The following is a 10,756-nucleotide window of genomic DNA, read 5'->3' on the forward strand; positions in this document are numbered from 1 at the left end:
ATAGTTTACCACCTCTTAACATAAAGAAATTGAGTAAATCCAAGGAATCATCTTTAAATAATTTTTTTCAGTGTATAGTAATTGGTCCGAGCTCGACTGCCCTTCGGCCCCTCCGGCTACAGCTCCGACTCTGCATCAGCGAGTGTTATCCGGGCCGAGTATGACCCGCAGCTCGCTCCTGCACATGCATGATGCGGCTGTAAAGCACTGGCCAGATTCCTGTTAACCATATCTGGCCTGAGTCTGTCTGTAGAGTCCGGGCCTCTTTGGCAGCAGAACGCGGCGTCCGCCTCCAGAACAATATTAAAACTGTCACGAGAAGTCGACTTTCCGAGGCAAAGACACAGAATTTAATGACAATAGCCTCTGCATCAATTTTTTTTGATGCATTTGATTATGCACAGGCAAGCACCTAGTTCAGGTTGACGCAGGAGTAAGATATGAGGTAAGACAGATAAAAGTTTTTGTTCATTTGTCAAATAAATGAATTAATAATTTAGCCTTAATGCTCGTCATGCAAGTTCATTATTAAAATATGGATGAAAAATGCGATTAGAAAATATGCTTATTAATTGACGGTCAATAATAGGTCATGATGGAATTTTTAAAACCCTCTCCGTCAAAATGACGGACAAAGACAAAGTCTAACGCAACCACTGTGTTTGAAAAGAGTGTGTATGGATCTCTTTCCCAGTGTTGGGTTGCAGATGGAAGGGTCTGCACTGAGTAAAACATATGCTGGATAAGTTGGCGGTTCATTCCGCTGTGATTAATTCTGCAACCCATGATTAATAAAGAGATTAAGCTGAAAAGAAAATGAATGAATGAATGATGTGCTGTTTTGTTTTGTTAATTCGTTTTAGGCAGGTACTCACTGTAATACCAAAGCCAATTTGCACTTGTTCGCTTCAAAACAGCTCTATAATTCTCCTAACAAACTATAAGATGTACAATGAAATGTATGTATAAATTAAAGACATTGTACTGCATGTTAAGCTGCTTATTTGGCCAAATACTACAATGGATGTCATATTACTGTATGAGGAAATCTTAAGCTGCAACCAGACAACTCTGTTTGTGAATGTTTGTTGGAATTATGATTTTGGGTACTGAATATTAGATCACTGTTAGCTAAAAATGCTTTGGGGAATTAATAGATTATGCATATTTTATTATGCTTGTAATTTTTCTTTCATCAAGTAAAGCATAAACAAGATAGCACAGTTTCTGTCATTGTCTCATAAAAATGTAATTATAATCCAATACAACATTAAAATGTATATGTGATATAAAATGTAATATTGGATAATATAATTTTGGTAAACCTTGTTGCTTTTTTATGAAGACATGCACTGCACTGTCATTGTATTAGAAATACAGAAACTCTGTAATATGTAAATATTTAAAATAAAAACTTATATTTACATATACCGTGAAAGATAGCAATAACTGACTGAAACTATTATTTTATGTTAATTGACTGCCACACATGAAATATTACTGTATTTATAATTAACTTAGTATATAAGAAACTAGTTGCTAAGAATTCAGGTGCAATCAGTTGTCTTCTTACAGATGAATTACTTGTCATAGATTCAGTGTTTCTGATGCCAAGTAGAACCTTTAATAACTAATTTATTTAAAAGCTCACTTCCTGCTTTGCTACTGTTCAGACGTCTTTGCCAACTGCTCCGCTCCTTGCACTCCTGCTTTTATATTTTTACTCTAATTTTAACTTGAGCCTATCAGCACAGTGCTCAAACGACACAGCTTGAAGATCAACATCGAATCTACAAACTTTCTGGAATACAACTTTACCAACAAAAGAGGAATTTTCATCTAAACAATCCTCCCGCTACCAGCTGCTTTCATTCCTGAGATGGGAAAACAAGGCTGTGAAAATGGCTCTGGATCATATTGATTTGGAATCTCCCTGCTGCACCAACTGCCACAAACTTTTACAAAAGATTGCAGTTCTTGAAACAAAGTTACTTGCAATCCGACCAGAACTGTTGAATTACACAGGACCGGTTTATCGTGGAGCCTCACAGCATTCAGCCGGTAAGCCCTATAAATCTACTCCAGCTACTGTTTTGAGAACAGAAAAACAGATTGAAACTGTTGAAAATCAGCGTGAACTATGGCATAAACAAGGTGCAAGACCAAAGGGTACTCGTGGGGTCAGATCACGAAGGTCATACGCTGCTGCATTAGCGTTCTCTACCCCAAATACAGCTCGGACTCAAATACAGCTTCAGAACAGATATGAAGTTTTGAGTAATATGGGTGAAGAATCCCCAAATGCAGTTAGAGAGAGATCGCGTGATTCAGCAATTAACTTAGCTCTGAACAGAGGCTCAAGGCCGACTAGACAGCGGCATTCTGCTCCGATCGCAACAGAGATAAGAACATTGATTGTTGGAGACTCAATAATCAAAAATTTTAGGAGCAGAGCTACCATGACATACTGCTTTCCTCATGCTACAGTTTCTGATATAAATAAAGAACTTGAGAACATATTCAGGAAACATGACACCGCAAAATGGATTATCATCCATGTGGGGAAGAATGATATTCAGAAGGAACAGTCAGAACTGCTCAAGAAAGATTTCTGTGAGCTTTTTGAAACAGTTGAAAGATTGAAAATTCAGCCGTTCATCAGTGGACCACTCCTTGCAAGAGGGATAAATATGTTTTCAAGGCTCCTTGGTCTAAATGCATGGCTGCAGAAAACATGTAAAATGAAAGACTGAATTTCATTGACAACTTCAATCTCTTCTGGAACCAAAGACAGCTGTTTACATCAGACCAAGCTTGTTTGGCCTTTATCCAAACAAGCTTGGTGCAAAAGTGCTGAAAGACAATATCCTCTTCTCCCTCCATCATCCATCAGCTGTGTATGCCACTGAACTGAATGACACACACACACACCTAGCAAATGTCCGGATGACCACAGGACTTCAAATCTGCTCCTGAGTGAACTTGTGGCTGACGCATCCTCCAAGGACAGAGATAACACCACGCAGCCACAACAACCACTGATAATGGACAAACTGCCATCTGGAACTAAACTCTCACACTCCTTTGCTGCTAGCCCCCAGTTAGCAACCAAAAATCAGCAAGCCACACGCCCATCTCTAACCCCACCTCGCCCTACACCTAGGAGAGGCCTCAGGGCTTTGCGACAGCGCCAGGTCCCAAAAAACACCTCATCTTTAGCTGGTGAACTTAAAATCTGCCATTGATGTGTCTCGGGGTCCTGCTTAGATAACAGTGTCTTTATCAGATGTTTACAGAACAAGCAGGAACCCAGTGTGTCTGTGGCTTTCTCTACGCAGATATGTGTCTTATTACATGACAGAAAACCAAAGACTCTTTCAGACCGTATAGCAAATCTTTCAAATCTGGTGTCTATTAAATGTATATCTGAGACTTCTGTAGTAAAAACGGCTAAAACTGTTAAGTTAGCACTTTTAAACATTCGATCACTCAAAAATAAGTCACTTTTAGTCAATGATTTTATCAACACAAATTGCCTTGATTTTGTGCTTTCAAATGAAATTTGGCTAGATGACAGTTGTAGCGCAGCAGTTCTGAATAAAACAGCTTCTTTAAACTTTGACTTTTTGAGTGTTTGCAGAGTTAATAGGAGAGGTGAAGGCATCGCTGCCCTGTTTAAAGATGTGTATGAATGTAAACACGTGTCATTTGGTGACTATTTGTCCTTTGAATATCTGAGTATAGCACTAAAAGGGTCTCGACGCATCTTACTGATCATTATCTACAGACCTCCAAAATATTCTCCAGCTTTTATTGATGATTTTACAGAGCTGTTATCAACAGTAACCTCTGAATTAGATTATTTTAGTATTGCTGGGGATTTTAATATTCACATTGATAATCCAGAAGTCAATGCTGTAAAAGAACTGATGACTGTTTTTAACACTTTTGATCTGACTCAGCATGTTCAAGGACCCACACACAATCGTGGACACATTCTTGATCTACTTATAACTAAGGGTTTACACATTTCATTAAAGAAAAGACTTGTAAAGAGAGATTCCCTTGGAGAAACTCAAGAGCAGTTCAAATGATGAAAAGACTATGCAGAAAAGCTGAGCGAATGTGGAGAAAGACGAAACTAGTAGTCCATTATAATATCTATAAAGACAGTCTTCATGCTTTTAATGTGGAACTAAAAACTGCTAGACAGACTTTCTTTTCAAACCTTATAAACAACAACGTAAATAATGCTCGTACACTCTTTGCAACAGTAGAGACACTCACAAACCACCCCAGTCGGATTCCCAGTGCTTCACTTCTATCAGGGATTTTTCCAAACTCACATAAAACTGCAGTTGTTAAACCATTCTTGAAGAAGAGCAACCTGGATAACACCCTATTGAGCAATTACAAGCCAATCTCAAATCTCCCTTTCGTTGGCAAAGTCATTGAAAAAGTTGTTTTTAACCAGGTTAACAAGTTTTTAAACTTAAAGGGGTATTTAGACAATTTTCAATCTGGGTTCAGAGCACATCACAGTACAGAGAGTGCCCTTATAAAGATAATCAATGATATCCGCCTAAATACAGATTTAGGTAAAATAACAGTGCTGGTACTGCTCGATCTCAGTGCTGCATTTGACACTGTCAATCAAAGCATACTTCTGGATAGGCTGGAAAACTGGGTTGGGCTGTCTGGGACAGTCCTCAAATGTTTCAGATCTTACCTTGAAGGGAGAGGTTACTATGTAAGTATAGGTAACCATAGGTCAAGGTGGACACCCATGACATGTGGAGTCCCACAAGGCTCGATTCTGGCACCTCTCCTGTTCAACCTTTACATGCTCCCCCTGAGCCAAATAATGAGAAAGAACCAAATCTCTTACCACAGCTATGCTGATGACACTCAGATCTACCTAGCCTTACTGCCTAATGACTACAGCCCCATTGACACCCTCTGCCAATGCACTGATGAAATTAACAATTGGATGTGCCAAAATTTTCTTCAGTTAAACAAAGAGAAAACTGAAGTCATTGCGTTTGGGAACAGAGATGAAGTTCTCAAGGTGAATGCGTACCTTGGCATTAAGGGTCAAACAACAAAAAATGGTAACACTTTACAACAAGGGTGCATTAGTTAACAGTAGTTAATGCATTAGTTAACATGAACTAACAATGAATAACGCATTTATTAAGCATTACCTAACCTTTGTTAATGTTAACTAAACGTTTATTTATGTGTTAGCTAATGCATTAGTAAACATGATCTAACAGTAATTAAGGACTTTGTTCAGCATTATTTAATCTTTGTTAATGTTTATTTACACATTATCTAATGCATCTCTTTACATTAACAGCTTAATTAGTTCATGTTTACTCACTCATTCACTTACGCATTTGTTAATGGATTAGATCACTTGATCTTATAATGAACAACACATTTATAAAGCAATACTGAATCCTTGTTCATGAAAACTTACAATGTTAGTTAACGCGTTAGTTAACATGAACAACATGTTAGCATAATTGGTTAAGCTTATAATAAGTGCATAGTTCCTGATCAATGTCAGGGACAAAGGAGGACTCTTTTGGAGTGCATTACATCGGAACCGCAGCTTTAACTGTTATTCATGTTTGTTAACATTTTACTAACATAATTTATCATTAACAAAGCATTTATTTATAGAATTATGATCCTTATTGTAAAGTGTACACTATTCCAACATTACCTAATGCTTATCTAACGTTAATTAACACTTTACTAACATGATTTATCATTAACAAAGCGTTTATTAATAGAGTTTTGATTCTTATTGTAAAGTGTACTCTATTTCAACATTACCTAATGCTTATCTAACGTTAATTAACAATTTACTAACATGATTTATCATTAACAAAGCATTTATTAATATAATTTTGATCCTTATTGTAAAGTGTACACTATTTCAACATTACCTAATGCTTAAGTAACGTTAATTATTACTTTACTATCATGATTTATCATTACCAAAGCATTTATTAATGTAATTTTGATCCTTATTGTAAAGTGTACACTATTTCAACATTACCTATTGCTTAACTAACATTAATTAACACTTTACTAACATGACTTACCACCAAACCAACAATAACTAATGTTACTAACAACTGTGGGTTCATTTTTGATTTTCCTGGATCCCAAAATCACTTAAAACCATGTATCACTTAGACTTTCAAAATCTTTATTACATTACATAACATATACTGTGCAATAATATAAAAAAAGAAACAAATAAGTAACATAATAATTATAAAAATAAAAAATCAAGTATAAAAAGTATATATACATATACATATAAAACCTTTTTTTTTCGTTACAACAATCAATAATTTTTTTTAATTAAAAGCAATTTCCCCTCATTTTTCATGGCTTGTATTTTGTGTGCAATGCTCTCATCTGCCATAATATCATCTTGACATTTATGAGTAAATGATTAATAATTTCTCTCCCTGTTTATTTTGAATTTCTGTATAGTTCTGCATAGAATAAGAGCTGCAATGGCCAGTTCAGCAATAGCTGCACTCTGCATAATCGTGTTTCGGTCCACATCATACTTTCGGAAGGCATCAGTCATGTTGCTTCCTTTGTCAAAAATCTCCAGGACTGCTTTGTAGCACTTCACCACCTTCCATGGTTGAGTGACTAAAACAAACTTTAGATTACAAAAAAAGTACATTTGTTAACGTTACAGGAATCATAGTTCATGTTAGGTAATGCATTTACAAATATGAACAAACAATGAACATAATTTATCAACCATTTACTAATGTATTATTAAAATCTTTCATTTTACTAATGTAAAATATTAAAATGTATTTTTAAAAGTTGCGCTGGTTAAAATTAACAAACAATGATCAACTGTATTTTCATTAATTATTGTTAATCAATAAATACTTTAAAACATGTATTGTTGGTTCATGTTAGTAAACTATAAGTATGACCTAATATTAAGTTCAGCAATATTAAAAAGTGTTACCATTTGGTAAAAAAGTTTGATTAAAGCTACTTACCAGACATTTCTGTAAATTCATCATTTTGTTTTGGGTTTTTCTTTGGTCTTTCTCCCGCTTGATGGCAAGAGCTCAAATTACTTTCCTCCATTTAACCGCTTCAAGCACAACTTCCGTTACCCGCCAGACTGTTGACGAAAAATGGGTAGTGTAGTTTTTTTAATGGACTACAAAAGTTTGCCAACGAATTCCTAATTTGCAACCACAATAGCAACTTATATACAACCACATCGCTAAAGCGTTATTGACTAATGCGTCTTCTGGAATTAAATAATTAGCGGTAAAACTTTGAATTAATGATCGCGAATTTTACTTCCGGAACCCTTTCACCTGCGCTCGTGCCCACGAGCCGCGACGACAGCCCAATACTGAAGCGGAAGTAATAGAATTCAGTGCAACAGCAGGTAAGCAATGAATTTTAATATTTTAAAACAACTAATAATACTAATTAATGGAGTCCAAGATGGCATCCTGCTAACTTGACTTTTGCTGAGCTCTGCTGACAAACTTTTATAACGGCATTTATAATATTCTTGTAAGTTGTATTTGCATAAAATTATACACGTCTACCTCTTTACCTACCCTAAGATTCTGAATATGAAGCCGACCACTGAGAAAAAGAAAGACTCGTCGCATACCTCGAAGATGAACTTTCATAACTCTGCATCAACGGAGGAAACTCTAACCGGGGCTATAATGCCGCTTCCAGATAGTCCGGCTAAACCCCCATCTAAAAAGGGCAAAGCAGATAATGACACTTCTTCCGTGATCACAACGCTTTCTCAACTAATCAACACCAGTTCAGACAACATAGAGAAAATGGTGAGTGAAAACGCCCTCAAAATTGAAGGCTTGAAAAAAACAGTGGACTTTGTATGTTCCGAAATAAATGACATCAAAGGCAAAATAAGTCATTTTGAGACGAGAATGAATGCTGATGAGAAGCAGATAACATTTATTGAACAGCATCTTACTGAAATGGAACGGTATTCCCGGCGTTGGAATCTGCGTTTGCAAGGTGTACCTGAAAAGGAGCGAGAGGATGTGAGAGCGGAGTCCATCCGCATCTGCGAAGCTACGTTCCCGGAGGGAGGCCACAACCTAGCAGACAAAATTGATACGGTTCACCAAATTGGAAAGAGGCTTCAAAATAGTTCTCAGCCTCGACCCATCATTATTCAGTTTTCTTTTCGAGTGGCGAGGAGCTAAGCAGAGTTGTCCGGCTGATATTCATTTACAAATCTATACAAAACACCACATTTTTGGCGACGAGGATGGCAGCACTTAGTTTACCTACACCTCCTATGTTTTTAACATGCCTGGGCCAGCCCCCCCTTCCGATTCATACGTGGAAGAAGATGTTTGAAAGCTATCTGGTTGCAATCGATGCTACGGGAGATCGGTGGCCAGAAGAGAGGAAGCGTGCTGTCTTGCAACAGTGCTTGGGAGCCGAGGGTTTAAGAGTTTTCTATACGTTACCCAATACGGGTCAGAATCTTGCTGATGCTTTTAAAGCCCTTGAAGAACACTTTCAGCCGATTACAAACATCGTCGTGGAACGACACAAATTCAGACAACGTACACAGCGGCCGGATGAATCCGTGAAGGACTATGTTGTTGCTTTACGTGAGCTAAGTACATACTGTAACTTCGGCGATCGCACGGATGAAATGATCCGAGATCAACTGGTAGAGAAAGCATTCTCTCCACGTATTCGGGAACGGCTTTTATTACAGCCGCAGTAAACATTGACGAATGCAATGTTATTGGCGGGTCAAACAGAGACCGCCGTGGGGCACGCACAAACATTAGATGCGGCCCCTGTGCACGAAATAAAATCTGCTCAGCATGGCAGGACACCACAGCGTCTAAAATTCTGAGGGAAACATATGACTAAAAAACAATTACAAACTACTGCACAGGTTAATCGAGCTTGTTTCCGCTGTGGGTCTACTTCCCATCTGGCTAATGCTCCAAATTGTCCAGCTGCTAAAGTCACGTGTAGTAAATGTGAAAAATTAGGACATTTTGCAAGAGTTTGAGCTCTGAGAAAAGAGTCCAATTACTTGATGCTCCAGAGATGGAGGTCCCTGAAATTGTGCATGTACTTGAAGTGGAAGGGAAGTCACTCTGTGATAAAATAAATTGCACTGTAAACATTGAAACAGACGAACTAGGCCCAGTGCCGACTGAGCTCACCGTCGACACTGGCTCGGCTGTCTCTATTTTTCCTCATCACCTTTATAAACAACATTTCAGCTTTTCACCCTTACGACGCCCACAAATGAAATTGGTGACATACTCAAAAGCAGCACTGCCTGTACTTGGATGTCTATCGGTGCATGTGCATTATGGTAATGCTGTATCAAGCACTAGCATCTATGTTGTGGAGAAAGGCACCCCTATACTGGGTATTAGTTTCTGGCTTAAATATTCACATTGCGGGGAATGAATTGGTCCCACCCACTCCTACTACTACAGTGCAACAAATAAAGACATCAACAAAAGAGGGCATTGGCTGTGCTATAGGCTTTGTACACCAGGTGAAAATAAAAGACTAAGTAAAGCCTGTACAACAAAAACTTTGCAGACTCCCCTTATCAGTGAGAAATGCAGTTTCCCAAGAGCTTTGCCGCTTACAAGCTGAAGGCATTATTGAACGGGTGGATGCTTCCCCGTGGGTGTCCCCTATTGTGGTGACTACGAAAAAAAATGGAGAAATTCGCTTATGTGTGGACCTGCGGGAGCCCAACAGAGCAATAATAATTGACAGCCATCCACTCCCACACATGGAGGATTTATTTACTGAGTTAAGGGAAGCCACCATATTTTCAAGCATTGATTTAAACAATGCATACCTACAAGTGACACTTCACGAGGACAGCAGAGATCTGATGGCTTTCATAACTCATGAAGGATTGTTCAGATTCCGTCGGGTCCCATATGGACTGGCTTCAGCACCAGCCACTTTTCAAAAAATGATGGTTACAATATTGAAAGGCTTTCAAGGAGTTCAGAATTATCTAGATGATGTCATTGTGTATGGACGCACACCAGCCGAAAATGATCACAACCTACAGGCCATGTTAATGGCATTACAACGTGCAGGACTCACACTAAATCATGATAAATGCAAGTTCAGCTGCACAAGCCTTCCTTACTTGGGACATACTATCACGACAAAAGGCCTGCTACCCAACGATTGTCATATCCAGGCTATTTAGCAAGCACCAACCCCAACGGATGCAGCCAAAGTACGTTAATTTCTTGGACTGACATCCTGGTATTCAGGGTTTGTGCTAAACTACTCCTCAGCGGTAGAGCCTATGAGGGCGTGCTTAAGAAACATGGATCCTTTCAGTTGGACTGAGAGTGCTCAGAGGAGCTTTGAGAAATAAAAGGAGCTCATTGTTAACAGCCCAGCCCTTGCAATTTTTGACTCAGTTTTGCATACACTGGTAACCTGTGACGCCTCAGATTATGGATTAGGGGCTGTTTTAACTCAAATCCATGCAGACGGCTCTGAGCGTACTATTGCATTTGCTTCTCGCACACTCTCAACAGCTGAGAGGAAGTACTCCATTGTGGAGAAAGAGGCACTGGCCTGTGTGTGGGCCGTGGAACGGTGAAGAACATTCTTATGGGGCCGACGGTTCACGCTTAGAACGGATCATCAAGCTTTAACTACCTTGCTTGCAACTAAG

Source organism: Danio rerio, chromosome 22, assembly GCF_052040795.2.
Source record: "Danio rerio strain M-AB ecotype USA chromosome 22, GRCz13ab, whole genome shotgun sequence".
Classification (NCBI taxonomy): Eukaryota; Metazoa; Chordata; class Actinopteri; order Cypriniformes; family Danionidae; genus Danio; species Danio rerio.